Raw genomic sequence first — 23,991 nt, 5'->3', positions numbered from 1 at the left:
CATTATGATGTAATAGTAAAAAACATGGCAGAAATATGAACAATAAAGAATTTTATCAGTTCTATGTAGTTCTAATACAGATCTTTGGAAGCTTCATTTCTCTATTTTTTGAAGATATGTCTAGGTATACTTAGTAATTATAACTCCAATTTTAAGGGGGAAAATTAGTCATTTAAAGTACACCTCTAATAATACCAATGAGTAATATCTAAATACCCTAGGACTGAAGCCAGGCTGCTATATTGGTGGTTGCCAGTAGGTGGCAATATATTTTATAAAGACGTCAAGAGATACCTTCATCACTATAGTTTTTTTTTTTAGAATAGTAAGACAAAACTGTATTTTGTTTATTTGTTTGGAAATACCCTTGGGTTTCATTCTAGTATTACTTTTCGTCTGTGAGGAACAGACTAAAATTTGAATATATAAAACAGATGTTCTGAAGAGCATGTGTGTCTGTCAACTCAAATAATCTTCATGAATAACTCCAATTAAATCAAGTAAATTGGCTTCAGTAATTTTACTATAGATTTTTACTAATAGATTTTACTAATTTTACTGTCAAATCCAGTTACACTTGCTTTGAATCAACCAATGCAAAGCTTTAAATTGCTGCATAATTTTTGTATACATTGAAGTCATCAAATTATTGCATCAAGAAGACAACACAGAGATTGAGAAAATAAAAGTATCACTTAAGTCAGTATATAAAAGGTTTAAAGAAAAAGAAAAAGTATGTACTGATTCATTTCTTGTCCTTTGCTTAGCTATGGGAAATTAGCAGAAACAGCAGTAAAATGAAGAAAACATTGACATGATAGGCAGTATTAGTGATATGGTGTAGTGATGACAGGTTTAAAACTAAAAAGTTTAAACCACACACATATGCACACACACACAAAGACACAACTTAAAATATTCTAGCTATTTAGAGCAATTTATTGCGTTATAAAATGATGAAATACAATTCAGTGCTTTTTCTTGGAAATGTTATTTCAAAATCCAGTGTTATTAAATCCTGTACAAATCATAGTTAATACATATATGCCATCTGTCACTTTAGAGAAAAGTAAATAAGTTTTTCATAAATTAAAAGAGTTTATCTTAAAAGAACTGAAATAGAAATTTAGAAGATGATCCAAAAGCTCATTTTTATTACAAAATAAAAAGAATGCTAATTCCCTTATATAAAAATGGGATCATTGAGATGAGCTTATTTGTTGCATCATGTTTTTAATTTTTAACTTATAAATTAAGAACAGAATTGATAATACTGAGCAAAGTGTCAGTGTGTGCATACCTATTAAAGTGATGAAAGTGGGACTCAAAACCAGAACTGACTCTCATGTAGCTGCTTATATCACACAATGTCATTTTAATGATTTGAATAATGACTTGCAGAGAATGGCACAAATTCTAAAATAAACCAGCAATTCATTTAGTCAGATCAGAGCTCTGTTATCAACTTGAGAAAGTGTAGTTAAGTAGACAAGGAGGAAGTTTGATGAGATGTCAAATAGTATGACATACTATTATCAAATGATATGTGGAAGCTATTTGTTTTTGTGCTTTGTAACTCAACAGTAAACTTCTGAATTTTTATTTTAAAATTGTACCACATTTCCTTTCTGGCTTTTAAATTTCCTTGCACTTTGGTAGGCCAGCCAGAAAAAAAAAATGGTAACAACATCATAGTCAGTGTAATCAAGTGGACTTTCACTCATTGGAATTGCATATTATATAAGAAAGTTTCTTTTAGTGAAAGCTATGTGGTTTTCTGAATATAAGGACTATCTAGCACATGTCTCTGATTTTAGGCCGTCTATTTTATCTAGAAATATTTCCTCTTTTTTTCTGATTTGTCAATCATTTTTAATATGAGTATCCTTCAGAATGAAGACTTTCATTTGCTATCGTAATGTAAGATTTCTAATGCATTTCAATATTTACTCATATGACATTTGCAAGTTAAAATGCTAAATTAAGTTAATTTTCTTTTATATTTACATTTCACCGCTAAGCATCTTTTATGCAAATATATCAGGAAGCAGTTAAACTTATATGGAAAAAACTACCTGAAACACCCCATACTAATGAATAATTTTGGAAATTTCTGAGGTTTTGTCACTTAGTGTCAATGTATATATTCTGTTATTTGTGTTTAACTGTTGTCACACAGTGTATCAAATCTGTATACTTAATATATTAAGACTGGTGTGGATATTTAAATTTTATGATATAGCAACAATAATATGCATATATGCTATGTTTCCTAAATCCCTCCAGAAAAACTTTATTATTAAAAAAATTGTCTTTATTTATTGGATAGAGACAGCCAGAAATCAAGAGGGAAGGGGGAGATAGAGAGGAAGAGAGGTAGAGAGACTCCTTCACCACTTTCAAAGCTTTCCCCCTACAGGTGAGAACCCAGTGCTCCAATCCAGGTCCTTGTGCATGGTTAACATGTGTGCTCAAACAGGTGCGCCACCATCTGGCCTCTCCAGAAAAACTTTATAACTTCCTCTCTTAAGATTTTATTAGTATTCTTGTTAAGATGACAAATATCAACATCTCAACAGGAAACAGAAGGGAAATTTAGATATGATATTTGTAAATGATTATAGTCAATAAAAAGTAGAAATTATCTTGAAATGAGCATGTCTCTTATTGACAAAGGCATTAAAAGTTTACTTAAATAAAATCATTATATTCCATATGTATGCCACAGCTTTTAGAAAATAAATATTAAGTGATTGTACACAGTATACATGATAATTGCCAAGTCATAAATACATGATGCTACTAATAAGGCTTTGCCTTCAACAGGTCTTGGACTATGTATATGCAAATTTAACAAAAAGCTTATTTCATACGGAATATTGGTGATGGTGGTGGTGGTAGGGAAGGGACATTGACTTCCCTTCCCTTCCCTTCCCTTTTTCCTTTCCTTTCCTTTCCTTTCCTTTCCTTTCCTTTCCTTTCCTTTCCTTTCCTTTCCTTTCCTTTCCTTTCCTTTCATTTCCTTTCCAGTTCTTAGTGTCTAATATCTGTGTGTAGTTAGTCTAGTCATTTGAAATTAGGAACAAAAATAAAAGTACATTTTCCTTAGTTTATTGCAAATTCTTATTTCTGTACATAACTGAAATGCTACTCTTCCACTTGACACAATTTGTATCATAAAATCTTCCTGTTGTAACACAGAAATCACAGAGAGCCTGCAATGTGTCATAATTTTCTCCTGTACTTTCTCATTCATTCCCTTACCATTCCCTTACATTAACTTACTTTTCCTATAAGAATTCAAAAACAAATTTAAGCAAAATTGTATATCTGTAAGGCTATTAACTAATTAACTACTTCAGTAAAAATAACTAATTTTTTAAATTAAATTAAAAAGTAAGCACTTATGAAGGCATTTGCTTAGCAATCAAATAATATTATTGCATATGACAAGAAAACAAAAGGCAAAACTGAGTGAATGATTAACTGGTTGGATAACAAACTATGAAAATTGTCCCTTTCTGATGAAAGAAAAGGGAATTTTATATAGTACCCATAGAAACCAGCATCTCTAGAGTTCCAGTAAAGGAGGGGCCAGGTGGTGGGGCACTTGATTGAATGCACATGTCATGATGCATAAGGATGTGGGTTCAAGCCCCAGCCCCCACCTGTAGGCAGAGAGTTCCATACCCAGTGAAGCAGTGCTGCCATGTGTCTCTCTCTCACTGTCTCCATGTCTCTCTCTCCCTATCTCCCCCTACTATCTCTATCCAAGAATAAATAAATATGATACATAATTAAAAATAAGTAGGCATAATTCTAAGAAATAGAAAGTCCTAAAAATGAATGTATTTGATAAAGATGATGATGTTTGAGAATGAATGATTTATGTTCTTTTTTTTTTTTCCTCCAGGGTTATTTCTGGGCATGGTGCCTGCACCATGAATCCACCCCTCCTGGAGGCCATTTTTTTCCCCCTTTTGTTGCCCTTGTTGCCGTAGCCTCGTTGTGGTTATTATTATTACCACTGTTGATGTTGTTCGTTGTTGGATAGGAAAGAGAGAAATGGAGAGAGGAGGGGAAGACAGAGAGGGGGAGAGAAAGAGACACCTGCAGACCTACTTCACTGCGTGTGAAGCGACTCCCCTGCAGGTGGGGATCTGGCGCTCAAATTGGGATCCTTAAGCCGGTCCTTGTGCTTTGCGCCACGTGTGCTTAACCCACTGCACCACCGCCTGACTCCCCTATTTATGTTCTAAAAGTATTCATGTTAATTTTCAGAGAATGTTGCTTTTTTATAGTTACTGTTAGTGTGTATTCCTATAACCCAGTAGCCTAATTTCCAAGAAAACTTAAATAAAATTAACCTTAATTGATGTTATATCCTTAGGAGTAAAGCTAGAATTAGAACCCAAGAATATTCCTTATTCTTCTAATTGGGAAATCTATTAATATTATAATGAAGAGTTAGAAGAAATTTTACATACTGGGCATGTGTACATATACCAGGAGAGAGAGAGAGAGAGAGAGAGAGAATACAGAGCCATAGTGAAGTTGACAGAATTTCTGTGTTAAAATTGTGATGGATATCTGGCAGATGAGAATTTTTTGTAGACATCTATTTTGGTGAGATAAGGAATTGTACCTATAGGCCAACAACTGTACTGTAAACCATTAATCACCTAATAAATAAAGAAAAAAAGTGGAGAGAGAGGAGTGAAAATATGTGACAAGATAATAAAATATCTCATTTTTGAGCTTATGTTATCTTGAAATTGTTTTATTCAAAGTGCTCCAGCTTCTCCCATTTGTCTTTCTTCTTAAGTTTACTGAGCCAGGAAAATCAGAAATTTGAGACAATGTAATACATTTATCAGTTTACTTGGCAATCAAAATGTCAGTGATGAAAATAATAGATTCAGGCTGAATTCTTAATTGTTAAGTGATTATGAAAATAAGTTTTTCTGAGCTATCTCTTCTCATTTGTTGTCTTCAAAGTCCCTGAATCCACAATAGATTTGACAACAATCACAAGTATGATGGTTATGTGAAACACCTAGTAAGAAAACACTAGCAAAATAATATTATTTAAGTATCCTAAATTTCTGCAGTGTTTGACATAGAACCAGTATTCTCCAGGTAATGGATAAAAAGACCAACCTGTCCCTGGATATGAAGAGGTTTAGAATAAAATTGAAGCATCAAACAAACAAAAACGGAAACAAAAGATAAATTCTCAATGACTTTCAACTTTCAACTATGGATATACAATACAGTCTTATCCATCCATACAATATTATTCACCAGAGCCACCATGCTGTACATTAGAACACCAAAATTCTATCTTATACCACTCCAGGCTAAGAACTGGTAAATCATATCTCCATTTACATATAGAGTGTGAAGTATAAACTGATAAAATCAATTGTTCAGGACCATACTGCTGCCTCATGGCAGAACTGGGCATACACACCAGGTTCTCACCACTGTTCTGGCAGTGCCCAACTCCGATGTCTGGCACCTAGGAGTTATGAGTGGCTTTGAGTCTTGTGTTCTCTGCTATGATAACAGCAATGAAAAGAAGATTGGGGACTAGCTCCTCTCTCAGACCCACTGCTTTGACTCCCTTCTCTTCTGTGTTCAAACTACTGTTACAGCCTCTCCATAGATGATTCCCTAGAACAGTGAATCATTACTATATGCTGGAAAAGGGAAACAAATTGATTTTTTTTTGTCATTTGCAACAAAATGAAAGAAACTCAAGGGACTTGTTTGATGTGAAATAAATCAAAAAGAAATAAACAAATTTAAGCTTACTTTTAGCTATGTGAGCAATGTAAAAAAGAAAATTTGATGAATAAACAAAACAAAATAGAAGGTGTAAGGATCCTGGTTCAAGCCCCCAGCTTCCCACCTGCAGGGGAGGTCACTTCACAAGCAGTGAAGCAGATCTGCAGGTGTCTTTCTTGGCCCTCTCTATCTTCCCCTCCTCTCTCCATTTCTCTCTGTCTTATCCAAAAATAAGGACATCATTAACAACAATAATGATAACCACAACAATGATAAAACAACCAGGACAACAAAAGGGGAAAATATAGCCTACAGAGAAGTGGATTTGTGGTGCCAGTACTAGCTCCAGCAATAACCATGGAGGCAAAAAAAAAAAAAAGAGAGAGAGATAAAATAAAATATACTGATGATTCATAGGATATAATATGCCCCTAGATCAGGTAGATGGGGCTTACAGTTTATAGTATTTATATATTTTCCTCATATTTTAGAGCTATTCTCTGCTCTTATCCAGATTTCTAGGCCTATTATCAACCCTGAAACTGTCTTTCCTAACAATACTTTTAGCCCAACTGAATCAAATTTTGAATTATTATTGGTTATAAGTTTCAAACATCTTGAACAAATTTAATGCTTTAAATGATGGAAAATATCCACTGATTACTAGAACAAGTCTAAAATTACTACCTGAAAGCAGAAGTACACTAGAGTTTGCAGTGAGTACCCCCCCTAACACTTCCTCTCCACTATTCCAAGCTTTGGGTCCATGATTGCTCAACAATTTGTTTGGCTTCGTATGTTAACTCTCTTTTCAGTCACCAGGTTCCAGATGTCATCAGGATGCCGGCCAGGCTTCCCTGGACTGAAGACCCCACCAATGTGTCCTGGAGCTGCGCTTCCCCAGAGACCCACCCTACTAGGGAAAGAGAGAGGCAGACTGGGAGCATGGACCGACCAGTCAATGCCCATGTTCAGTGTGGAAGCAATTACAGAAGCCAGACCTTCTACCTTCTGCAACCCACAATGACCCTGGGTCCATGCTCCCAGAGGGATAGAGAATGGGAAAGCTATCAGAGGAGGGGGTGGGATATAGAGATTGGGTAGTGGAAATTGTGTTGAATTGTAACCCTCCTACCCCATGGTTTTGTTAATTAATCCTTTCTTAAATAAAAAAGAAAAATAAAAAATAAAAATAAATTACTACTGTTTCTGCTAATGTGGACTTCTGCAGAAGTATTACAAACAAAGTTTGAGCTTAGGAAATAATTATACTGGATGTTTAAAAATGATTCTTTGCAACATAGAAAAAAATACATATATATTCTCCTTATAACTATACCATAGTATACTATATATATAGTAAAAAAATGAAAACCTAATCACTTATCCTTTAATAACTTAAGTATTCTATTACATAGAAGATATATAAATATCAACAAGCAGAATTAAAATGCACCTTATCCATGAATTTGACAGTGTTGGTAAAATTATAAACATTTCTTTTTTTACATAATTTTATTTATTAATGAGAATGATAAGAGGAAAGAGAGAACCAGACATCACACCAGTACATGTGCTGCCAGGGGTTGAACTTGGGACTTCATGCTTGACAGTTCAGTGCTTTATCCACTGTGCCACCTCCTGGATCATGGGAGATAATCATTTCTACACCCTCTGCAGGACAATAATTGGCACAAATATCCTGCAAGTCAATAAATATGAATGCAAGTTATAAATACTGAAATCGTACAACTCCATAATCTCCCTTTCATGAAATTATGTTAAAAGAAGCATAATACATAGAGAGACACATGCCAGGGGTATACATTAGAGAACAGTTAATATTAGCAACATAATGAAAACAACTCAAATGTCAATAAAAAAGGAAAGTTAAATAAACCATGATATATCAGTAAATGGGATAGTAGATACTCTTTAAATTATAGAATTGAAGTAAAGTAATGATGCTTATGACAGTGCAATGAGAGAAAAATACATGCAATGAAGTAATTTATATAATAATGGTATTTGTAACTAAAGAGTGCTATGCATATACATGTATATGCTTAAAAGAAAATAGACTCATACTAACAGCCAACTCTTATGTAAATTTTGAACTATTAAAATGATTCTCACACTTTTTAATAAAAATTTTTATCACATGCATTTTGTGAAATATGAAAGTGCCAGGCTTTCTGTAAAAAGATAATTTGAAAAGAGATACATAAGATATTTTAGACCAATTTTAAAATGAGTGATTATATGTTTCTTAACTTTACAATGAGTAATAAACACTGGTGTTAGAATAGAACAAACATGTCTCAGTGACTTATATAAAGTTATTTCATAAAATGTTGCAAGGATGAACTGGGTACACATGGATACTATTTTAACTGTGTTTCAATAAATGCTTAGGAATATAGCCTGGAAACTCTGTCAGAATCTATTAGTGGTTTTACCAACACAAATGTTGAAAATGCATTCCAGATGTTAGGACAGGTTGAGTATATTATCAAATTCCTTTACCCAAGTTGTTGAGATATTTGCTTTTGGATTCCAATGTCCATCACTAACTGAACCTGGGTTGCAACTGCTATTATCAGTGTTAACTTTTCAAGCTAAAATGTAATTATATTTATAAATTATATATGTATAGTATTTAGCTATAGAAAAAAATTACTAGAAGTATCTCTCAGTGAACATTTAATGTGTGAATTATTTCTAAAACTATTGCTATCATATCTCCTACTTGAACTTTAGAATATAAGATGCTTAGTTAGTTGAGATTACAGACATGCAAAGGAAATGTCCTTAAGCATTTATAAAATATTTATTTTGAATTTGACTATTAGAAGTCTATTAGAGTTGAAGTCTATTAGAGTTTTTATTTTCACTTTAAAAATGGGGACTCTTTTCCCAATTATATAAAAAGAAGGTACAGATTATTTCTAAATAAATACACAATATCAAATAGTGAAATAATCTGTGACTCTCCTGCTTTTATGAAAACTTAATTTATTGAAATATATGTCTATAGACACATATTTTAGTAAAGTACATATATATATATATGTACCAATATACATTACCTATATATGTAAGAACTTTTATGATATTCCTTTTAAATGGGTATAAATAAACTTTGAAGTTTTATGAACAACTGATTGCAGTTTATAGGATTCGTTAAAATGAATCTGTAGAAAAGCTAGACACACTAGACACTATGTAATATGTTAGCAGAAGAGTAAGTTCAGTGGTTCACAAGCAGAACCACAAACAATTGTAAATCACTAAGACAAGGTAATAGATCAAAGGAACAACAACAACAGCAACAAAAAAAAGGGCATTAATTAAGTTGAATTAAAAGAAACTTCCTGAACTCAATTAATAACTGCTCAGTATGAAGGCCAAACCCACTTTGATTTAACATTTTCCTTTTTGACTCCTTAAATAGGACCAACTCATATAAACAAGTTTTCTTTCTTATTTCTGATCATTACTCTTTGACATTTTCTTTGCTTATTTTGGAAGATATATTTGGATTTGGTCTTCAAATGCCATGATTTCAAATTATACATAACTGATAAGTTTTTAATGTTGCTACTAGGAATACTGAGTAACTGAGTGTTCTTAAGCATAGCATGAGTCCAAGCTTAAAGATCTGAACCAAGGGACTAGGAACTACTTGTTCAGTATGTGTATGAATATATGCGGGTGTTTTAAGTTTGCATGGTTTTCTGTGATTTGAGTTGCCATGGTATGAAAGAGTGTTACAGGTAAAACATATTATATTGAAATGAGAAACATTTCCTCACAAATTTAGTTTTCTCATTTAACATATTTACTTTTCCCTGAGTTAGTATGTCCACAGCATTTTTCCAAATTTCTGGTATTAATTAATATAAATAAATCCACATATGGTTCTGAAGCTGTTATATTCACATCATCCTACAATTCAAGTGTTAATTGTCACACACATAAAAAAAAAAGAGGGTATGGGGGAGTCGGCAGTAGCGCAGCGGGTTAAGAGCGTGTGGCACAAAGCGCAAAGACCAGCATAAGGATCCTGGTTCAAGCCCCTGGCTCCCCACCTATATGGGAGTCACTTCACAAGCGGTGAAGCAGGTCTGCAGGTGTCTATCTTTCTCTCCCCTTCTGTCTTCCCCTCCTTTCTCTATTTCTCTCTGTCCTATCTAACAACGATGACATAAACAACAGTAATAACTACAAGAGAAAACAAGGGCAATAAAAATGAAAAAATAAATATTTTTAAAAGAGGGTAAGGTATTATTAAAGGCTAATTTACACTATATAACTATTCTGAGAAGAGATGCTATCTCTTCTATTTGTCATTAGGAAAATTAAGAGTAGTAGATTAAATTTTTGCTTGGAGTAATACTTATCTAGACAGCAGCACAAGTAGGATGGACAATTAACAAAAAATGGTGTCAGGTTGTGAGTATTCTCATAAGCACTTGACCAAATTAGATTATTTGGTTCATGCTTAAGTATACCCTCTGTGAATAAAAAGTCTGTGATCTAGGTTTACAAACCCAAGTTAAATCAAAGTTATAGGAAGTTAAGAATTCAAGAAGAGACTCCCGTAGGTAGAAAGTAACAAAGCTAATAACAGCTTAAGTGAGACTGTGGGGTTTTTGTTTGTTGATCATTTCATGCTGTCAGTTTGCTTTTCTAAGCCAAAACAGTGCAATTCTTAATCATCCAGCAGGTGGAGTTAGGTCACTTAATCTCCACAAATCACAAAGAAAATGTTGAAAGGATATGGATCAAGTATAACTGCCAGCTGGCTGATACAGATAGAAATGTTAATGCTGTCTTATCAAGAAAGTTTAAATCATTCTGTTTCTGTCATTGATGCAAAGAATGCATACTGAGGTGAGATCAGGCTGCTTTACATAGTCTGGTATTGGTGGCCAGATATATAGTATATAAAGACAAAGAAACTGAAATGTATGAGCCTGTGCACTTGATAAATCATGGAGATAACTGGTGAGAGTCATGGCCCAAATTGTACAAACAAGTCTTGAATAAAACAGCATTTCCTTATGGAATAAATAACAAAATTCTCATGGGTTAAAGTTTTCAACTGATTCTGAGCCTCACTTTATGTCTACCCTACAGGATGATTTTTAAAAATGTGTTCTTGGGACCCAGGGAGTCATCTGGTACAGGCCTGAAGAAAAAGGAATTTAATTACATAAGACAGATAATCTTGGTTTTAATGCCTCTAGCTACTTTCTTAGCAGCTGCTTTGTACATAATAATGGCTTTTCTTACTTTCCCACTGGGGAGGGGAGGGAAATAAAGTTAGCATACCATCTTCCCATCAGGCACATTAAACTGAATTATTTTATTCTGAATTCTAATTCCTCAAATGACTGGAGTTAGGGGGTTATATAGAGAGGCAAGAAGAGGGGTAATATTATTGCTTTATACAAACAATGTATTCGAATCAGGGACTTGGTCTTCCCTGGGCCACCAGATTGCAGATGCTACCATGATGCCAACTGGACTTCCCTGGACAGATGACCCCACCAACGTGTCCTGGAGCTCCAGCTTCTTCAGATCCCTGCCCCACTAGGGAAAGAGAGAGAGACAGGCTGGGAGTATGGATCAACCTGTCAACATCCATGTTCAGCGGGGAAGCAATTACAGAAGCCAGACCTTCCACCTTCTGCAATCCATAATGACCCTGGGTCTATCCTCTTGGTGGGTCAGAGAATAGGAAAGCTATCAGGGGATGGGATGGGATACGGAGTTCTGGTGGTAGGAATTGTGTGGAGTTGTATGTACTCCTCTTATCCTATGGTCTTGTCAGTATTTCCATTTTATAAAGAAATGAATTTAAAAAAAACAATGTAATCACACATACGTTTCTATAAACATAAGATAGTATGAATATATCCAATAATCAATTGTTCCAAAATCATCTATTCTTCATACTTAATACAAATTGCATCATAGTGCTATGATGAAGAAAGTGATTTGGAGAAACTATGACTACCCAAGTAATAATGGAATCTTCTAGGTAAAAGATAAGCTCTACATTGAAAATCCCAATAGCATGAGTTTTTTTGCAAAAATATAAGATCTAAAGCCTGGAATTATTGGTAGGTTTGCCTAAAGTCAATATACAGTACAATAAGCTATGTGACATATTATTTAATTGAGTTATCTTCTATTTTAATCTTTGTACATACTTGACTTTGATGCACAATTGTTTTATCTTTATGGCAATTGAAAGAAATGAAAAGCAAGAATGATTACAGAGGCCAGAAGCTTGAACCTGGTTCCCTCAGCATGTTAAAGTATATACTTACTGCATAAACTATCTTTTTGTGCTTTGACATAATATATTGAACAAAAATATGAGAAATGTTTGTAAGACAATAATGTGGAACCAATTTTAGCAAAACTTACCAGTGAATATTTTTGTCAGACTATTCTGAAAGGTCTTGGCACAGGATTTCTCCTTTTTCTGTTCCCTCATTAGCTTCCTCCTTTAATGCTTCCATCTCTTCTTGACTTCCTTTCATTTTATTGACAGATCACAAGGTGAGCACATTTTCCCATTATTCCCTCAAGCTTTATTCTACTCATTTCAAAGCACATGACATGATTTCTACCTTTCTTGAATTTTTAGATGTTTTAACTGTATAAAACCCTATTTAACAAACTAATTTATATCTTGGAAACAAATGAATTAACTTACTTTCCTACAAATGATACTAAAAACAACCAGAGGCATTATTTAGTACAGCTATGATGAATCATCCCATTCCAAGCAGATTATGATATTAAATGAAATTCAGTATATTCTGTGTCCAAAGGGGAGCGCCAGGATTTGGAACTACATACTTAGTATTAACTTTCATTTAAATAATGAAAATCAGCAAATGTCGAATTTGGGAAGTAGGGATGGCATTTTACACAGTTCTGTCTGTTGTGTTAGAGGGCAGTGTTCTCAATCAACAGGTGTGGTCTTCTTGGGTTGTCTTTACAGGAGCTGCTGGCTGCTGTCCAGATTACTCATAAACTGCACCTGTCAGACAGCAAAGCCTTCCCTCTACCCCCCTGAGAAAGAGAAGAGGTAAGAATGTTTTGACTCTTTTATTCTTTCATAAGTTTCAATTTAAAGTGTTTGTTTTACCCACACACAGAGACCCAGACTTCTTTCAGAAAACAAACTCATTATGTGTGTTGGAACTCACAAAACCTGCTGCTGGGTCTGGAACACACATAGCTTACCTGAAAGCTTCCAACTCCTCCCTACACTTACCCTTTCTCAATCCATTCCCAATATATATGCAGTGTTCTCACAGAGATTTAGCAAAGGCTTGCTTTGTACATTGTTAGAAATCAAACAGCAGAACAACTAACCAATATTTTCCCTAAACATGAGTGTAAGTGAAAGAAATCATTCCCCTAATAGGCATATCCAAAGTCATGGGAAAAAATGACACAATAAAGAGAATAGATTCCAGTTATTCTATCATATTGAAACTTTTCCTCCTTGTATCCAGTAGCTTTTTTTTATTGAGGCCTTTCTTTTGTCAGTAAGTTGTCCTATAGCATTCCAAAGAAGTGCAAGATCAGTCATGGAAGCAGAAATACTATTAAGGTTACTAAAATATAAAGAATTTTTCAAATGGGATCCTAGGTCAAGGATGTGGTTCACCAGACAAAGAATACACTTACCATGGACTGCTACGTGGGTTCAAGACCCAGGCCACTACATGGAAGGGTCTGCAGAGGAGAAGTTTCACAAGCAATAGAGCAGTACTGAGGACAGATGCAGAGACCCCAAGATAACTCTGATGGGAAAACAAATAAATAAACAAATAAATAGACAACAAATATGAATTTCAAGGATTGAAAATCTTCAATTCTTCCTTTAACAGTGACCCTGATAAAACTATCCACAGTTTTAAAAGGCATAGATATCAAGTCTCTTATGTAGCTCACTTTCTACCCTCAACCAGATCAATAGTAGTGAGATTATTCTTATAGCCCTTGGACAGAGCTGAGCAACAATTTTTTCCCCTTCTGGTGATACCATATTATAAAAATTCACTAACTTCTGACAACTGTTCTGAATTCAACTAAATAGTGGCTTAAGGCAAAGCCATGTGTCATCCACACTAAAGATGTTTTTGTGTCTTCTGTAAAATAAATGCTGGGATGGCGGCAACATGTCAAGTATTCTGGATTTTGCCTTCAAGTCCTCACCTTTGGTCAGACTCTAATTTAAGCAGGTGAGTGATTTAGTGTGATCTAGGCCTACTGCTTTCTTATTATGAGTAGATCAGACAAGCCTTGCAATTATCACCCCAGCACATAAACTCAGTAATTATAACTAGGTACTCTAAAGGATTTAGACAACACCTTTCATCTAGTGAAGGAAAAACCCCAAGAACTTTTTAGACTGTGTCAAACCTTGTATTTATATATCATACTAAATGATGAAGAACTATAATTAGTGTTACCTATCATGAATTTAAGCTGCTTCACCTAAACTTGCTCTAAAATATACATGAACAAATGACCTTTATGGTGGAAATTTAAATAAAATAGCTTTTTTTTTTTTCAAATTAGAAATGAGATTTTCATTAAAATCCAAACATAGCAAGCATTTCTAGGCTTTCTTTGAACTTCTCAAACCTGTGAGGTATCTATTCTTTGTGAAAATGTGGATAGTTTTATTGAGATCACTCATTAAAGGAAGAATTGAAGATTTTCACTTTGAGAGGTCTTTTTGAAACAGAAATAATTTTATGAAAGTCAAACTGAGGTCAAGTAAATTGGTTTTGGTCTAAGGGAAAGAGGTGACCTGAGATCAAAATCATTCCCACTGTTCTTTCTTTCTGGGGGGAGAAGCCAGTATTTTTTTACCAGGAAGATAGAAGTTTCAGACTTCTAGCCCTCCCTCATCTCCATCAGTAGCAAAACAGCCTCTTGCCCATCAACAGATGACTGCCAAAAGAAGTTATGGAATATATATTCAATGGAATATTACTCTGTAGTAAAAAATGATATTCTGTCTTCTGGGACAAAATGGGTAGAAGTAGAAGTAATTATGCTTAGCAAAGTAAAGAAAGAGATGAAAGACAACTACCAGATGATTTCACTCATTTGTGGAATATAGTGATCTCATTTAAATAAACTTGCCAAAAAAATCAAACAAAACAGAAGCAAGCAAACTATTTGTAGGGCTTTTGAGGACTAAGGTGGTTAACCTTAGGCAGGTGGGAGGATGGAAATAGGGAACTTTGGTGGTGAGGGTGGTATAGAACTATACAGTGTAATCTAACAATCTTATCACAAACTATTACTAATGAATAAAAATTATTTTAAAGAGAAAAAAGAAAAACACATTCTATGAGAGAAAGAGAAGGAGGGGAGGGGCAGAGAAAGAGAGGGTGGAGAAGAGAAGAGAGAGTAGGGTAAGGGGAGGTAAGGGGAGGGGGGGAGAAGAGAGGAGAGGAGAGGAGAGGAGAGGAGAGGAGAGAGGAGGGGAAGATAAAGAAAAAAGGTAGGGAAGGGTAGGAAGGGGAGGGATGAAAAGGGAAGTGGGAGGAAAGGGACAAGAAAGGGAGCAGAGGAGAAGGGAAGGGAAGGGAAGGGAAGGGAAGGGAAGGGAAGGGAAGGGAAGGGAAGGGAAGGGAAGGGAAGGGAAGGGAAGGGAGGGGAGGGGAGGGGAGGGGAGGGGAGGGGAGGGGAGGAAGGGGAGGTAAAGGGAAGGGAAGGGGAGGGAAGGGGAGGGAAGGGAAGGGAAGGGAAGGGAGGGGAGGGGAGGGGAGGGGAGGAAGGGGAGTTAAAGGGAAGGGAAGGGGAGGGAAGGGGAGGGAAGGAAGGGGAGGTAAAGGGAAAGAAAAGAGGAGGCATGCTTTGAGTGAAAAGATTTCAGTCTCTTTGTGTGCAAAACATTTTGCCCTTCACACACAAGGGTATTGTGTAGAATTCTTGTGCTTCTGCATTTCTTTCCTATATCAAAATAATACTATTTTAAACAGAAAAGGTTAAGCTATCTGTATCTTTGAATATGTCAAAGAGAATCTGGTTAATCATTTCTGCTCAGTTTTAGAAAGTTTCAATCATATCAGAACTATTAATTTTTACTTTTGGAGACTAAACTATTTTTGTTTAAAGAATGATTCTGTACCTGTTGCATATTATAATACAGTTATTATTCATTTTTTCAACTTAAATTTAAGATTGGACTGGGGAAACATAGACATTTAAGAAAATCAAAAGCTCTGGAGAAAGAAAGATTGGAAGAAGTGAATGAATTATTAAATTCAGGTATAACATAACCAATTATATTGTTACATACCATGACTAAAATAAAATTTAAAAAACCAGAATTTCCACTTGTCTGTGTTTATATTGCATTTATTTTTAGGGCATTTGAAATTTTAAGACTTACTTTTTCCAAGCATATATTTTGTTTTAATAATAGAGTACAATTATTACCATACACATCTCTGTACACACTCTGCTATAAGTAATAAATTGAGAGAAAGAGAGAGGGAGGGAGAAATTGTCTTAAAATGGGGATTTGACTTAAGTGTTTAAATAGAAAGGTTTGGTCTGTGTTTAGAAATATATAAAATATTTAACATCAGATCACAAAGGCCATTCATAGTATAAAAAAAAAATTCAACACTATATATTGCCTTTATAATTGTAATTGCCCAGCGTTACTTTATTTTCATTTCTGAGCCTGTCATATCATGTTCATTTGTATAGCTGAATTACATTACACAGTCTTTTACCATCCAACCTTATTACCTGGCTCAAAGAACCCTTATCTCCCTAGTGATTCAATAAAATCTTATTTGCCTCAGCTAATGAAAGGGTTTCAAATCTAATCCTTCATGTCACATGTGGAAGTTAGCACAAGAGTTCTTTTATTAAGGACATAAAAAAAAGGGTTGCCTCCCATTTCTATACCTGTTTTGCTTTACTGCCAATCGAAGGGAGGAAGTATTAAGTCTAAGGAAGGTTCAATAGACAAAATTGAAGATGAAGACTTTACTATATTTATAAGGGAGTTTAGAGCTCAAAATGTATAGTAGCAACAACATATAGTGATGACGATATAATAATTTATATATTATTAATGCATTTACTCATACAGAATACAGACATATTTTACATCTTAAGGTTTCTGATTGGAGTTACATAAAGATGTTAGAAGGCAAATCCATCAATATATAAATAGCCATGTCAATAGTCCCTATACTTTATTTATTATATGTTAAAAGACATACAAAAATAATAGTATGGACATTTCTTCTTGCAACTAATTTTATTGGACAATTGTGAACTTACAGAAAAATGGTAGTCTTATTACAGATGGAGACAATGGGTCATATTAACTTTGCCTTTATGTTCTCTTGTCCTGTAGTAGGAAAGGGGACTCATTAAAATTTCTCTGAGCTTACCACGAGACATGTATGACCAGAAAATGCAGTATATTGATACTACCAATGAGGAGACCAAGAATCCAAACTGATAAAATGCTACATATTTCTCTCTAAGAGAGTGGCGTAAAGAGTAAGAAATGATAACCATGTGTTAAATCACATTAAGGTGAGAAGCTCCCAAAGATAAGGGACATCTCTAAGTGTATCAAATCACTTTAAAAAAATCTAGCTCTGCTAAATGTTGGGGATGTAATAATAAGAGAATATGAGGGCTATGTCTTAAAGAGCTTAAAGTCAGATCAAGCACTACATATTTGAACTGTTCAAGAAAATATAATTATATCACTGACAATGCAGCTATTTTCTCAAGCCTCAGGTCATAGTAGAGCAAAGTGAGATCAAGTTTATGTCAAATTCCCTTGTTTTTTATTTTCTGTGAAAACAGTTATTTTTTTTTTTCATCAAGGCTTTCTTTTGATAATTTGGCAAAGTTCTGAAAGTTATAAACATTGAAAGACCAATTCTCTGGCAAAAACACTAACTCGTGTAATTGGCTTTGTCTGTTGTCTCTTCATCAAATATCACTTGTTCCTGCTGCTAGTTTTGTGAATATAATATCCTCACTTTGTTTTAGATCTTCACATCATCAGTCCATTCATCCTTTGAAATACTTTGATGGGAAAAATGTATCTATAACCTATTCTATAATAATTTAAAGTAGTCACAAATTCATAATTACATTCAGTTGTCAGTTAGTGGAAGTTATTTGACTATTTCTTTAACTTTAGGCGTAATTGCTATTATAAAATAATTTATTTTGCAAGAATTCCAGTGTCTCATTTTTATTTCCTTCTGTCAAATGAGTTTGGTTACTGATTAATAAAAAGGGAAGATAATAGGGAGAGAGGCAAGATGGCGACCATCTAGCCGAAACATGACTATTTTCTGCAAAAGGAGGACAACAACAACAACAAAAATCCTCATGTATGGAAATTATAGGAACCAATAATAAACTGAAATAAACCATAAACCACAGAAAACACAAAAGCAGAGAGAAAGAAGCCCAGGGAACCCCTGAGCAGAGGTGAACACAAAATAAAGGTAAAGATCCCTTCTTCATGGGCTAGAGTACCCTCACAGTCATTTGGAAACCAGATATAACTAAAGCAACTAAGGCTATACTAGAAATATTCTCACTCCCTAAAAAAATAATAAAATAAACAACAACAAAACCCAGTGTGAACACACTGACTAAATTATTAGACTGTTTTCCGAAATATTGAAACAAGAGGGAGTCGGGCGGTAGCGCTGCGGGTGAAGCACAGATGGCGCAAAGTGCAAAGACCAGCGTAAGGATTCTGGTTCGAGTCCCTGGCTCCCCACCTGCATTGGAGTAGCTTCACAGGTGGTGAAGCAGGTTTGCAGATGTCTATCTTTCTCTCCCCCTCTCTGTCTTCCCCTCCTCTCTCCATTTCTCTCTGTTCTATCCAACAACAACGGCAACATCAAAACAACAAGGGAAACAAAAAGGAATAAGAAAAAAATTTTTTTTTTTTTTGCAGTCAAAATGAGAACTGTTTATTGAAATTCTGTAAGATTCCCAACAGTAATGGAACCAGTTTTTCAGTTTGGTCAGAGTATACATTCAAAACCTCTCATAATACATACAAGGATATGTATTGATAGGACTTTATATTTAAAGGGGCATTCAGTTTAGTTTCTTAAATAAAAAAGTGATTTAGTTGGCATTCAAAGCTCCCTTCTTTCTTCTTTCACACATTTCCAGTAAAACAGCAAAAAGCATGTAACACTATTCCCTGAAATCATGACATAGTTCAGGTCCTGACAAGAAAAAACAATGAAAGGCAAAGAAGACCAGTTACCCATTTATCTCAGACAGACACTTCGCTACCAGCAGACAGAGGACATAAGTCGAAAGCAAAGGGCCCATAGACTGTGAGTTCCCTGCTCTATTATTTTTACATTTTTTATTAGTGAGTTAATAATGACTAACAATATTTTACAATAAGAGTAGTACAGTTTCATATAATCACCAATGTGTCCTGGAGCTCAGCTTCCCCAGAGACACACCTTACTAGGGAAAGAGAGAGGCAGACTGGGAGTATGGACCGACCAGTCAACGCCCATGTTCAGCGGGGAAGCAATTACAGAAGCCAGACCTTCTACCTTCTGCAACCCTCAACGACCCTGGGTCCATCTAGCCCAGAGGGCTAGAGAATGGGAAAGCTATCATGGGAGGGGGTGGGTTATGGGGATTGGGTGGTGGGAATTGTGTGGAGTTGTACCCCTCCTACCTTATGTTTTTGTTCATTAATCCTTTCTTAAATAAAAAATTTAAAAAAAAAGACTAGGGTAACTTTCAATGGAGGGGGTAGGACACAGAACTCTGGTGATGAGAATTATAGAAAATAAATATTTTTAAAAAAGAAAAGAAAAAAGAAGGACTGAAATCTTGGATACCATGGATTTATTCTGATGTTTAAAACCTGATGCTTATAGTAAAGCAGTAGTCTGAAAGAAATGAGTGGGTTTGACTCTTATCCAGTTAAAGTGGGAAATTGAAGGGTGCAAAAGTTTATAAATGACTACAATAATCTGCCATAAGAATGAAATCACTAAGATACAGAAGGGGCAGAATCACTAAGATACAGCAGGGGAAGGCTCATTATGAGAATAATGAATACTAACTTGTTAAATTTTGTCTAGATCCTTTCTAATTTCTGAAGTGCCATCTTACTTAACTTTTAAGTTAACCAAGAGGAATTTTAGAGTAATAAGATATTTACTGTAAGATCAGTTTCTACTAGTTATGGTGTGGCCATTTATCTTAAACTTAGAGCCAAGTTTTCACTGTTAATGAATTTTGCTTTAGGTATGGACTTTGATATAAGACAGACAGCTAGAGAGAAGACTTGCACCTTTATCTATTGTGCAATCTGAGCAATTTAGTTAATCTTTGGAAATCTTGGTTTCGCCATCTGTTGTACAGACATAACAATAATAGCACCTGCCTCACAAGATCATTATGAGGACTACATCTAATAAGCACTTATTGGAAGATTTCGTAAATATCTTTGATGCCAACTTCTATATACAGTAAGCATAGTAAACAAAACACGTCATTTTAATCATTTAACATTTTGGTGTTGAGAAAAAAATAAAGCAGTAAATGTAAAGCAATGTCATAAATGTAATATCAGGTCTGGAAGACATAAGAGATGAAGATCTGAATGCAAGAAATATACTTAGTTGGCAATACCAGAAACCACCATATAGCACATAGAAAAATGAGATCACAGAGGGGGCTCATCCAATAAAGTATGTGTTCCCAAGTAAGTCAATGAAATGGGAAACTACAGCTTAGTTTCTCTAGGAAACTATGGATGTCAGAGAAGACCTGTATATCTCAAGAGCAATTCTATACCAGGGGCTCAGGAACTGGAGTATTTTTATTTTTAAAGGTGATGCACCTCGTTAAGTATAAGTACCAAGTTCTTTTAAAAAATTTTTCTTTATTTATTTGTTATTGGATAAAGACAGAGATAAATTGAGAGAGAAGTGGGAGATAGAGAGAAACAGAGACAGAGAGACCCCCGCAGACCTGCTCCACCGTTTGTGAAGCGACTCCCCTGCAGCTAGGGAGCCTGTTGCTCCAACTGGGATCCTAACCCATCCTTGTGCTTTGCACATTGTGCCCTACTGCCTGACTGGAGTATTTTTACTTAACTCCCATTAATTACTTGTTGGATCCTGAGTGTGACGTGAAAGTCTGAAAAAGATCATTAAATCTTTATTTTATTGAAAAAGTTTTTTTTTCTGAGATTTAGATCACATAACATAAAATTCACCCATTTAAAATATACAGTTTAGTGGGTTTTGAATATTCAGAGTTTTACCATAATCACACCTAATTTTAAAATATTTATATCACCCCCAAAATAAAACTGCATAAATTATCAGTTACTTCTCATGCTTTCCATCAAATTAAAAGCAGATACTAAATTATTTTTTTTCACTAAATTTGCTTATTGTATTTATCTGAATATATTCTATAAACTGAATCATACAGTAGATAATATTCTGGGACAATCCTCTTTAAGTTAAATACTTCAAGATTCATCTATAAATCTTGTATGAATTCTTCATTCTTTTTCTTGCTATGTAATAATCCCTTTTATTCATCCATTCATCAGTTGCTGAAAATTTGGGTAACTTTGGCTATCAAAAATAGTGCTGCTATGAACATCTGCATACATATATTTGCATTTATGTATGTTTTATGCCTCTTGAATATGAAATTAACTGTACAATTTCTGGGCCATATGTTAATTCCTCTCAGTCTTTCAGCAACCATTTTCATTGATCATTCAATTCTGAGAATTTCTTGAAAATACAATAATAACAGCAAATGTTCCACTAACTTCAAAAGTGATAAGAAGCATTCATATTTTTCACATACCTTCTGTAAATCTTCACTATTTACCTACAAAAGGCAAATCAATATTAATAAAAATTAAGTTAGCAAAATTTTAAAATAATGATTGATGTGTCAACTCTCATGCATGTAGTATTTTTAGAATGGAATAAGACTGAAGTTAGTTTACAGATTGAAAAAATACATTTTGTTATACACTATATATTTAAGAGAAATGAGAAGACTGTAGGATACTTGAGATACTGAGAAGGCAGATGAATTAAGGGAAAGGGATAGTTCTTGGTATATATATTGAGTCCATTAACATATGTATGTGAGAGGCCACGCAGATCACCTGGTAGAGTGTACACTACCATGCACAGGTGCCCAGGTCCAAGACCCTATCCATCAAATGAAAGCAAAATGCAAACCAGAAGCTTCACAAATAGTGAGGTAGGCCATGGTGTCTCTCCTCTCTTTATCTGAATACAAATCTTTAAATAAAATAAAATAAGTAATCCAGGTGAGGCAGAATCATATAAATTCTTGAAGTAAAGTTCCAGAAAGATCTACTAGCAATAAATATTTAGAAAATAAATTTTAATTAAATATTGCATATATACAACATTTAAATAATGGGGAAAATAATATTTCCTGGGGAGTAAAGACTACCTTGTAATATGCTGATACTTTAAGAAATTCTGAGACTCTAAAACCAGCTGTTTCAAGTAGCAATCAATGAAATTTAAGAAAAAATTAAGTGAAGATGAAATTTTAGGACCCAATTGAACAAATAGCTTCAAGGAGTTACAAATTGTGCTAAATGTTATTGAAAAATATGTAGGATGCTGGAGAATGGCTCACCTGATTAAGTGTAGACATTACCATGCAAAAGAACCCAGATCCAAGCTCATGAACCACACCAGCAGGGGAAATATTTTGCAAGTGTAAAGCAGTGCTGCAGGTGTCTATCAGTAAATAGCTTTTTTCTTCCCTCTCAATTTTTCTCTGTCCTATCAAATAGAATAAATGTTTAAAAAAACTTTTTTAAAAAGTTAAGGAGGAAAATTGATCATGACGTGTTTGTATGTGTGTGTGTGTGTGTGTGTGTGTGTGTGTGTGTGTTAGAGATCATCAGTGAGACACTGAAAGCATTCCCTTTCTTCAGTCAGGTACAAGGATGGGGTGCCCATTATCACTACTAGTATTCAACATTGCCTTGAAAATCCTAGCCATAGCAATTAGGCAAAAGAAAGGAATAAAGGAATATAGATTTGAAAAGAACATTTAAACTGTCAACTTGACAGATCATCAAGGCAGAATGCCAATAAAGAGATGAGGGTGTTAAATGAGGAGTTAGATAAGGTTGCTAAATGAGGAGTTAGATAAACTAGAACTATTGGACATTTTCAGAATCATTCATCCCAAGAAATTGGAATACACATTCTACTCAAGTTCACATGGGTCATTCTCAGGGACAGACCATATTTTAGGCCACAAAGACAGCATCAGCAAATTCAAGAGCATTGAAATCATTTCAAGCATATTCTCAGACTACATGGAATTAAACTCACACTTAACAACCAACAAAAGATTAGTAATAGACCCAAAAATTGCAAGCTCAACAATACACTACTTAACAACTACTGAGTCAAAGAGGAAATAAAAGAAGAAATTAATATGTTTCAAGAGTTCGATGAAAATGAAGACAAAAGCTATCAAAATATTTGGGACACAGTTAAGGCAGTACTGAGTGGAAAGTTCGTAGGCAAACAAGTACACATTAGGAAACAAGAAAAAGCACAAATAAACAACCTGATTGCACACCTTAAAAACACAGAAGAAGAAGAAAGGAACCCTAAAGCAACCAGAAGGACAGAAATCACTAAAGTTAGTGATTCTTGAGAAGAAAGAACAGAACTGGAGCCATCACACTCACAGGTGGCAAATTGTATTATAGGGCCACTGTAATCAAAACTGCTTGGTACTCGAACATGTATAGACACACTGAACAGTGGAATAGAATTGAGACCCTGAAAGTAAGCCCTCACACCTATGGACATGTAATCTTTGACAAAGGTGCCCAGACTATTAAATGGGGAAGGCAGAGTCTCTTCAACAAATGGTGTTGGAAAAATTGGGTTGAAACATGCAGAATAACGAAACTGAACCACTATATTTCATCAAACACAAATGTAAATTCTAAGTGTATCAGGGACTTAGATGTTACAGCAGAAACTATCAAATACTTAGAGGAACATATTGGCAGAACTCTTTTCCACATAAATTTTAAAGACATCTTCTATGAAACAAAGC

This window comes from Erinaceus europaeus, chromosome 9 (assembly GCF_950295315.1).
Source record: "Erinaceus europaeus chromosome 9, mEriEur2.1, whole genome shotgun sequence".
Taxonomy (NCBI): Eukaryota; Metazoa; Chordata; class Mammalia; order Eulipotyphla; family Erinaceidae; genus Erinaceus; species Erinaceus europaeus.
The sequence above is the reverse complement of the archived record's forward strand: the minus strand, read 5'-3'. Positions refer to the sequence as shown.